The 11071-nt window shown below is 38.9% G+C and overlaps 1 pseudogene; it reads right to left on the reverse strand.

The window, feature by feature from the left end:
- Positions 1–8398: 8398 nt before the first annotated feature.
- Positions 8399–8722, reverse strand: LOC110322682 (annotated as a pseudogene).
- Positions 8723–11071: the final 2349 nt, after the last annotated feature.

Here is an 11071-nt window from a genome sequence, read left to right on the forward strand (position 1 = left end):
GCTAACCTAAGCCAACTGGTGAACACAGCTCAGGGAGAGACTCGGTCTCCAAAATAAGGTAGAGAACAACTGAAGAAGATAGGCAAGGTCAACCTCTGTCCTCCGCACACGTATGTATACCTGTGCACACAAATCCACTCACCCTCGTGTACATACACACCCACAGGAAACATGTCCACATATGTATACCGCACACAAACATACACACATACAAAATAAGAAAAAAAAGGCAAAAGAAAGCCCACTTTAAGTAGGAGATCTCTTAATGGGAGGTTAGCCTGATGGATCAGCACGTTCCATGAAGTTCCTTCTAACCAAAGAGTTTTTACTCTAGTCACAAGTCAGCAACAGACAGCTGCCTTATCATGCTTGCACATGACCATGCTAGCTCAATGCTGTATGCCCCACACCACGAAAGAATAACAAAGACCTTCCAGATACAGCCCAATCCAATCAATTCCTCATTGACAAAGCTGTGCTTATAGCAGCATTTGAAGTGTCAGACTTTCCAATGGATTTCATTCCCAGGGCAGAGAGCTCAAGCCTTGCCTTTGTTTTTTTTGTTTTGTTTTCCACTCTCCTCTCCAGTGGGAATCATTTGCATGCTCCACTTAGCTGCAAGGCATCTCAGATGCTGTCCCTGTATCCTGGCTTTCATACCTATTTCCTTGCCACATTTAAATTACCCACCCTTCCCCGGGCATTACTCAGCATCTCCCAGGCTGTCTGAAAGTTATAGCAGAAGTTAACAGTTTGGAAATGTGGTTAGCGGTGTGGCATGACTGATTTCAGTCGAAGTGTTAAAACTGCCAGTAAATCAGAAAAAGAAAAGAAAGAGCACTTGCCCAGAGCTCAAAGTCAAATTTTAAACAACATGAATAATTTTCAGGGCTTAGGTGGCTGTTAAACCTTTTCTTTACAAGTATTTTTATGTTCCTTTGAGAGTGTTCGCCGAATTCACAGATGCTTATAATATCTTGATGATTCAAGCAATCTTAAATTTTAAAATCAAATCTTAAGTCCCCTCCAGCTCAAAATTTATTAATTTTATTATCTTCTCTCCAAAGGTCTGGCAGGCAGCTTTGACATTATAGTGTGAAACCGAGCCACATGGATGGTTAAAGTAGGAGCTTATTACCTTAGTCTCAAAAATTCAAAAATGTGCTAAATTTAATTACCCAAAATAGTACATTAACAATTTTTCAGTTAAGCCTCTACTTAAACAAATACTTGTTAACTCATCACCCTGTGTTGGTGCTTAAGTGGAGGACTTACTCATAGGTGCTCCCTGGGTTCAACTTGCTCGGGGTTAAATGCCAAAATCTTGAACATTCACTAAATACGATGCAGATTGTTCAGCTTAAATTTTTTACGTAAGAAAATCCCTTATGTCATCATTCTGGATATAGCTGTTGTTCTCAAACTTTCCCACCCCAGATTTTGCCAGCTGGTGCATTTCAGACCATTTCAAAGCTGAGACTTCTAATGGTTCTAAATTTTGGTACCCCTGCTAAAGATGAAGAATCAGGATCTATGCTGCTCTGCCATCATCCAAGTGTCCAGAGACCCTCGGGTCTCTTTGTAAGGAAGGGACATTATTTGGATGGATTTCAGTTTTGAAAAAGAAAATGTTGGATGGTCACCTGCCTTATGTTGCCTAAGGCCATTTATTTTTGTTACATTCTTGCCATTGAAAAAGCCTCTTTGTAGATCCAATGTCCCTAGGAGCCAAACATACTTATTTCCAGTCTTTAGCCTATAAACTTTGCCAGGGAGCTAAAACCACTAAATAATTAATCATTACCAAGTCTCTGTCCTCTTCTGCCTGCCGGGATGCACATTTTTCTTGGTTTGCCCATGAAACCTCCAAATAGCTTTTATTCTCATAGTGTTTTTAACTCCTTCCTGTGTTTAATGCCCAAGCACACATTTTCAATCTGCCAATCAATAAAAACAAAAATGTATAGAAAAAGAGTGTAAGCAAACTGACAAAAGGATTTCCTAAAGCGAGAGAATGGATTTGCTTTTTCATTTTGCAACTGATATATATATATATATATATATATATATACACATATGTATGTAAATATATATACATATATATGATCATTTTATCTTATTAAAATAATGCACACATATGTTTAAAAATTAGCACAGAACAGACACTGGGAACCACAGAGACAACAGAGAGAAGCTTGCTGGGGAAAAAAGAAAAAAGAAAAACAACCAAACACGGGCCAAGGAGATACTAAGAAGTGGAGAGCCAAAGTGTCCTTGCAAGAGTTCTTTGCACAAACGTGCTGGGAGGCGCAGAAGTACTCAGATGCTGCAGTCCACTTCTTTGAATTACCCAAGAAAGACTATGTCTGACACAGATCGAAAGGGAGAATCCGAAGACCCGGTGAAGGTAAGCATAGCTCGCGATGAAAGAGAAATGAAAACTTACATCCCTCCAAAAGGCAAAACAAGAGCGAATTTCAAGAACCCGGTGCACTCCAGAGCCCCCTTCAGCCTTCTTTTGGAGTATCACCTCCACATCAAAGGAGGACGTCTCGGTGAATTCACTGGTGGCAGTCCAAGAGACCAGGGCATGCAGAAACAACCTTGTTGCAAAAGACAAGTCACTGGATGAAAAGAAGGTGCTGAGAGCTGAGAAGGGAAAAATCTGCCTACAGAGCACAAGGGAAGCCTGGTGAATTACAGGAGACGAAGGGAGCAATTGAAGCTGAAACAGCAGAAACGAACTGGAGCAAGAGAGAGAAACAGGACAAGGAAGAAGAGGAAGATGTAGATGAAAACCACAAAGATAAGGAGTGAGTTGGTCCTATTGCATTTTCCCCCTTGTGTATAAAGCATATTAGCCCCTGTAGACACAATGCTCTCACTTTAAAGAAAATGATAAACCCAGGTAAAGGTTCTTTTTAATATTTGTGATGTCTTATTCTGCAGAGATAACATCCTACCAAATAGGCCTTTAGGTTGTCATGGTCATTAGCCAGTTACCTTGCTTGGTGCAGAATGGGGGCTATGACTTGACATGGCAACACACAGATGTCTCTTGGTTGGCTGCACAAATGAATTAAATATGGGGACAGTTGGTTTTCATCTTTAGTTATTTCTGATGTAGCTTATATAAAATAATTCTACTTCTATTAATATACTTCTGAATATCACTTTGTAATTGCAAAAAAACTATAGGTATTTGTCTAATGATTCTGAATGTAAGTATGATTTTAATACAATATCACTGAAAAGGCTAAATTAGAAAGTAATATTCATCTTCTACTCAGTTACTACCCCACATAATCTTACTTTAAATGCTTAACTTTATGCCTCTAAATAATTATTCATCGGCATGTAACATAATTAAATCTGTTCTGACAAGGTCCAAAATATAATGATGTAAGTGGGTTAGCTGGTTTTTCCTCTTTCGTGTATCGGTTTCAGCAGAAACTGGGGGCAATGTGACAGTGCTGGGACCCAGATTTCTGCCTTTTGCTGCTCTGACCTTCCCAGGATGTGACTCAACTGAGTGCTTAAGAGATTCGTGCATGCACCTTAGCTTTAACTCTGTCTGGAGAAGGTGGAGCCAGATAGGAAAGAAGCCTCACTTGCTTCATATGAGGGTCCTGATCTGATGGTCACACCCTTTGCTTCAGCTGGCTTCCATATTGGCCACACTTATCAGCAAGAGGTAGAGACGTTAGCTGACGAGTCATGTTTTCAGGATCAATACTATTGATTCCTTTTTTTGAAGGCACAGTGAAGGTTGAAGGATTATCATGGTGCTAAATACAGTGACTTGATTTCCATCCACTACTAGAAGACAGAAAGCCGTGGGAATTTAAAAGAAGATCTGAGAAAAGGCACATCATAGACAAATTCCTTCATGGTCCTCATCTTTGCAAGATCGTTTCATATTTATTTGCTATATTTTTTATTCATAGATTTATCACATAAATACTTAATCTTTCTGTTTATGATTTGTTTTCCTCTCCTGGCTTCTTACTTCTTCTGTAATTTGCTTAGAACTCATTTCATCTGTTTCCAAGAAGCAACTTTTTGACTTCTTGTCTGCCTGTTTATAAAATCCCTTTATTCTTTAAGAGGGATTAATGCTTGAGCATTTAATTACGAATTATTGACATTTGTCCCTCAACTTTGAAGAAAATGCTGTAACTTATTTCCTAGGATCCATTGTTCAGCGTTCCACCTAGAAACTAGCAATTCATGCCCAATTTCTCCCTATCTCTCCAGCTTGCTTTCTGGTAGGCCAGCCTAGTGGTTAGAAATCTTGTATCTCCTCAGGGTTCTGCTTATTCACACAGTGCCTCCTCTCTCCTCTGATGAAGCTTCTCCACGGAATTTCAAACTTACAACATTTGTCAGCATTCTGCCTTCTACTTTTGATATCTACCATGCTTTCTATTGTCATGTGACTACATCAATTTTTAAATAGAATTTTTTGTTTGTTTGTTTGTTTGTTTGTTTTTTGAGACAAAGTTTCTCTGTTTAGCCCTGGCTGTCCTAGAACTCACTCTGTAGACCAGGCTGGCCTCGAACTCAGAAATCCGCCTGCCTCTGACTCCCAAGTGCTGGGATTAAAGGCATATACTATCACTGCCTGGCTTTTTAATAGAATTTTAATGAGATTTATTAATACTATATACAGACTGGCATCTTATATTGGGAGTCTATATTTTTTATTAAACATTTCTTGTTAATGATTTAGTGCTTTCTAGATATTTTTTTCCTGAGCTTATTCCTGTCTGCCTAATTTTTCTTACTCTTCAATATCATTATTGGAATTCCTCTAGATTTTTTTACTTATTTTTATTGGTTTTTAATTATACAAATGTATGTAAATGTAAGTATATATGAATGCAGGTTCCTGCACAGACCAAAGTAGCCGTATTTCCCTGGCAGGGGAGACACAGCCACTGTGAGGCACTAGATGTGAGTACTGAGAACCAAATTCAGGTCCTCTGGAAGAGCAGTATGTACTCTGAACCACTGAGCCCTCTGTCCAGCCCTCTACAGCCTTTTCTGTAGAAATGATTACTAAGTTTCTGTATATAGCCTTGAGCTCTTTACCTTATCTTGAGACTGACTCCTGATCAGACATGGATAATCTCTGGGTTCTCTGAACTCATTAGACCACTTTGGGAATGTGACTAATATAAATGCATATATTAAAGAAATCTGTCCCAACTCTAACCCAATTCTAGTACCAGACAATAGAGAGGTTGCTCTTAGAGAGTACCAAATTGTCTAATCACCATTTTGGAGATTTTTCTCCTTTGTGATATGAAATGCAAACTCTTTCCTCTGCCTTTCTGTAACAGCATTGTATATATAATAGCATTGTATATAATTGCATTGTACAGTGCATTTTTTCTGTGATACTTGTGAAGTGGAAACTTCCTGTTTCTTTGGAAAATCAGTTATGTCAAATGATGTTTTTCTGGGGCACACAAGTGAAAGGATGTCTTGCTAAAGCAGACATGTGAAAGAAGGTTTTGCTGAAGCAGACACAGGTGAAAGGTTGTTTTGCTATAGCAGACACTTGAAAGGATGAGTGATGAAGGAATATAAATATGACCCCACAGACAGTGGGCACTAGTTTGCTTTGCTCTGCCTCGTTATGCTTTGTTAAAGACACACGTACATTGTGTGGCTGAGCTCCTTTTTTTCGGCTTCTTGAAGTTTCCATGGACTCCGGCCAGTTGGCAAGCCTTGTGGTTCCTTCTGGACTGAACTGACCTTGTCGGTGCCTGTGTAGTGACTACAGGGAGGACTGGACTGCAGCTGCTGATTCGTCTTTAGTGTTTGCCACTGGACCGAATTGCTGACATACTGATAGTGAAGACAGACTTAATCCCAAAGAACTAATTTCTAAACAAGTCAAATTTCCCCATATTCTAATAAGTTAGTTATCCTAATAACTTAGTTATCCTAATAACCTAGTGCTTTTCATTACCTCTGGTGGGTGGTGGGCTAGAGGGGAGGTTGAACTCTTATTAAAATAGGTTTAAAAATGTATAACTATATGCTTGTATACAGAATGTACCATTAACTTGCTTGACTGTTACCATGCCTTTATGAGATAGGTACCCCAAGCGATAGGCAGTCAAGGCACATAGCTCAAATGCTTGACCAATAATAACTAACATCCAGGAAGACACAGAAATAAGCCAGGACGTAGCTATTGTTCTGTGTTGACTCAGTAGAAGGACCAGTAAAAGCTACTCTTGTGTGTTGTGCCAAAGTTGCTTCTGCATGAAGATTGCAAAATGCCACCAAAGTCTACATCCAGGTACCGAGTGGGCAAAGGCAGGTTAATTTTAGGAATACAAAGCAAACGATTGTGTAATAGTTAACATGGAGTCAAAACATCTCTTTACCACTTCTGTCTAAAATCAAAAGACCATGCCTTCATCATTTGCACCCCTTCAATATTTACTAGTGTTTAGGGACTCATAACTATCTATTAAATTGAATAATAATAATACAATAAATTTGTTGAACAAGATCTATGTGACCAAAAAAACCCTTAATCCTAATAAGTTGAAGGAAAGCCATTTAGAAATGGCATGAGATGAATAATAGCAGTAAATATAATTTGCCTTCATTTTTCCTTTCATATCTCATATTAAAAATAATAGATAATATAATGCTATGGCATCCTCATCCATAATCAACCACTAACTGTCAAGTTGTGGGAATACAAATTAGATCTGTTCCGTAGAATTCTCCAACCTTGAACTCCAGCTCAAATAATGTAATTTCTACAGTCAGTAAAGATTAATAATTCATCTTAACAAAGTGAGATATGAAGAATTAGTTAACATTATGTTACCAACTTCCCTGATTATGTATTCTTCCAGGATTACCAGTAATTGTGATTTACTGGCCGAGAGCATATGTTTTGTTTCCATGACATTCAGCAGGAATAGATCATCAATCAGCCTTGTTTTCCATAAATCTGAATGTTCATTCCAAAGAAGTTTCACAGAAACTCTCAATTACTGGAAGGCATGGTTATATGACTACAGAATATTCTGAATATAAACATAATAAATACTATGCTTATGGGGATTAATTATTAAATTCATCTAGGGATAATAGGCTTCATAGTGCAAGTAATAACAACTGCACAAAACAATGCTTTAGATCTAGGAGGGGTATGGAGACCACATTAATATGGGTAAGAATGGTAAATAACATTGAGCCTACATATCATAGTAAAAACACTGTTTATAAAATTCCTGACAATGACAGACCATGACTCTATATGTTTTCCTCATCTATTACAGAACTCTATGTGCAAAATATCTCTTAATCATAAAATTTCTATTTCCAAACAGACAAAGCTAGGACAGGAAAAGATTACACAGCAGTATTTTCTCTGTTAATGGTGTGGACTCTTCCACTGTCTGCCAGCTCCATTACCTTGGCTCAGCTCTCCTTCCTGACCTACCCCCACCCCTGCTCAGTTTGTTCCTCAATATAATTGAAGAAATGCACCTCCAATAGGTAGATGATCAAGAAAACTGTCATAGGAAGTCGGGCTTTTACTGTTGTTGTTAAGCATCTTGTGTGATATAAAAAGTTGGTATTTCTAAGAAGTACAGAAAGTTTAAAAGATTCTAATTGCCTGGTTTGTTTGTTTGTTGTTGTTTTTTTTTTAGAACTCAGCAAAATAAAACTCCAGCGAAGTGTTGGACATTGTTTCACACATACATCAAACAGGCCAAAATGAATGAATGAATGAATGAATGAATGAATGAATGAAAAAATAAACAGCAACTTCATAGGAAAAAATCTTTTATCTTTAGCATTTTTAACCATCTCATACAAACCAACTACTTAGTTCAGCTAGGTACATACACACAGAAAAAGTTAGTGGGATGTTCAGGATAAGATTGTTTTTGTTGTTGTTTTTGTTGTTGTTGTTGTTAGTTACAAGGTTATTTTTTTCTCCTTTGAGATTGTAATGAACATGGTCACACCACAAGTTAAGTCTGAAGTATGACAGAAAACGCTCTGAAGACTGGTTTGGTCACCAGTCGTCATTAAAAGTGATTGACACCTAACAACACGTACAAAACTATAATATGTAAATAAAAATACAAACAAAAATTCCTTTTAAAGTATTTTAAAGAAGAAAAGCAGGGATGGCCTGGGAAGTTTTGGTTCAATTTTCCTCCCCTATTGCTAATTCGTGTTGTGGCTTTGGTGGGGTGTTGGAGAGCGCATGGCACGTGTCTGTGGCTCTGCCCCCTGTGTGGGGGAGGGCTGCTTCTCTACTCGAAGGTGACCAAACTTAAATTCTGAAGAGGGGAGTGAAGAATGACTAGGTCATGGTGGCCTTGAGTTTAGCCTTTCCTTTTGCTGTCTAGTCATCAGCATCAGTCGTCTGCTTATTGATGTCCACATCTTCTTCCTCATCATCCTCAGCTACCCACTCGCCCATAGGAGTCTCAGCTTCCTCAAGCCTCTTCCTCAGCATCACCTTCTTGTTCCTCCTCCGCTGCTTCCTCTTCATCTTCTTCCCCCTGTTCATCTACCTCATTGTCAGCCTCCTGCTCCCCATTTTCCTCATTAGCATCCCATTGGCATGTGCATCTCTTCCACTCTCTGCCTTCTCCACAACTTCCTTCTTCTCCTTCAAGACCTTGGTGGTGATTTTGGAGCTCGTGTCCACTGCACCATCTGACATGGTGGGGCATGCTTGTGGTCCGATGCAGCAAGTGAGGAAGAAGTCAAACTCGAGGACTCTGCCGAGAAAGCTGCCAGTAAGCTCAGAGTGTGACCTGGGAACAATGCAAACACAGCCTTTTTGGAGCAGCCAATGGGATATATGTGTGTGTGTGTGTGTGTGTGTGTGTGTGTGTGTGTGTGTGTGTGTGTATTATATGTACATATATAATGTGTGTGTACATGGATGTGTACATGGATGTATATATGTGTATATATAATCTCTTTATGTATACTGAAAACCCATAATTCATGGTGTCCAAGGGAAATGATAAACTAGAAACAGTTTCTATAACTAATAAGAACTCACATAAACCAATAGGAAAATAACTAACAATAAAGAAAGAATAGTAAATTAAACAAAAAAAGAGTATTAATATGCAATTTAGAAAAAGCAGTATCCATGATAAGTGCTGAAGCCTGAACATTTATGCCCCTCCAAAATTCATACATTAAAATCTTTATTCCACAGTGATGGGCTTGGCTGGGACTTTTGGGGACTGACAAGATGGTTGGACTGATGATATGGTTAAAGAGCCAAGTGGGCTCCTTTACCTAACTCTTCCACACAAGGCCACACAAAGGACGTGCCATGTGTGAACCAGAAAACAAGTGGTTTCAGATCAGAGACTAATTTTGTTGCTATTTTTATCCCTGACTCTTTGCCTTCTTAAAATATGGGAAAGAAATGTCAGTTGTTAAGAAGATACATAGTTGATAGCATTTTGTGGTAGAAGCTGGAATGTACTATGTTCTGCTTTGCTTTCTATTGCTGTGAAAAAGACCACAGCTAAATGTAACTTGGGAAGGAAAGGGTTTATTTCATCTTTTGGTTCCAGGTAATAGTTTATCACTGAGGGAAAACAAGACAGGCAGGAACCTGGAGGCAGGGACTGGACAGAAAGGCATGCTACTTATGGCTTGCTTTTGATGGCTAGCTTAGCCTGTCTTCTTATACAACCCAGGAGTGGCAAAACCCACAGTGAGTTGGATCCCACATCAGTCATTGATCAAGAAAATGTCCTCACAGACTTGGCCATAGGTTATTAGAAGTATTTTCTCAATTGAAGTTCCCTCTTCCCGAATGACCCTGCATGTGTCAAGTTGACAAACATCATCATCATCATCATCATCATCATCATCTAACCAGAACAGATTATGACAGTGGATACACACAATAAAAATGTATAATTTCTCTCATAATAAAAAAAAAATTGTCAACCAAAAACCCAGAAGATTCCATTTTTCACATATCAGAAGTGTGAAAGCAAAGACTGATGGATGCCTCCTATCCTGGAATGAACCTGGGGAGTCCTCTTAGGGCTGTTTTCAACTTCATCTTGTGTGTTGACACAAGATGATGCGCTGGCTCAGCAATCCCTCTTCCAGGAATCTAGACTTTGGGCCTACTTTTGTAACTGTTCTGGAATACATAAGCATATTTACTGTAGAAAGTATTAGGAATATTCAAAAAATGGTAGAAACGATCAGTGCCTTCATAACTAAGAGCCTGGTTAATTTATAGAATATGCATATAACATAACAGAACAATCACAGAGGTGAAGTCATCTTTAAAACAATTCAAAATAATTAAGGTAGCATGGCATGTATATAATGTAGAGCCTTCAGAGTCTTCCAAATCAAATCAGGGTTGAATTCATACTCCCGAGTGAAGATTTTCTTTATATCTTATGACTACAGTTTAATAACGTTTACAATGTTTCATCATGTTGTTTGCTGGGATGAATTAAATTTCTTCATCCATTGTCAATTCTCAATGATTTTTAATATACCACTACTCCACAAACTACTATGTCACACACCAATTCTAATCCTCCATTCAGAGAGTAGAGTCCTACTGGAATGAGGTGGTGGACGTCATCTGTGCACTGTCCATAGCTGCTTTTCTTTCTTTTGGGGGGAGGGGGGAAAAGGGTGTGGGTAATATTTTTTTATTAGATATTTTCTTTTTTTACATTTCAAATGCTATCCTGAAAGTTCCCTATACCTTCCCCCGCCCTGCTCCCCTATCTACCCACTCCTACTTCTTGGCCCTGGTGTTCCCCTGTACTGGGGCATATAAAGTTTGCAAGACCTGGGGGCCTCTCTTCCCAATGATGGCTGATTAGGCCATCTTCTACTACATATGCAGCTAGAGACATGAGCTCTGGGGGTACTGGTTAGTTCATATTGTTCCACCTACAGGGTTGCAGACCCCTTCAGCTCCTTGGGTACTTTCTCTAGCTCCTCCATTGGAGGCCCTGTGTTTCAGCCTATAGATGACTATGAGCATCCACTTCTGTATTTGCCA

This window comes from Mus pahari, chromosome 5 (assembly GCF_900095145.1).
Source record: "Mus pahari chromosome 5, PAHARI_EIJ_v1.1, whole genome shotgun sequence".
In the NCBI taxonomy this organism is placed as follows: Eukaryota; Metazoa; Chordata; class Mammalia; order Rodentia; family Muridae; genus Mus; species Mus pahari.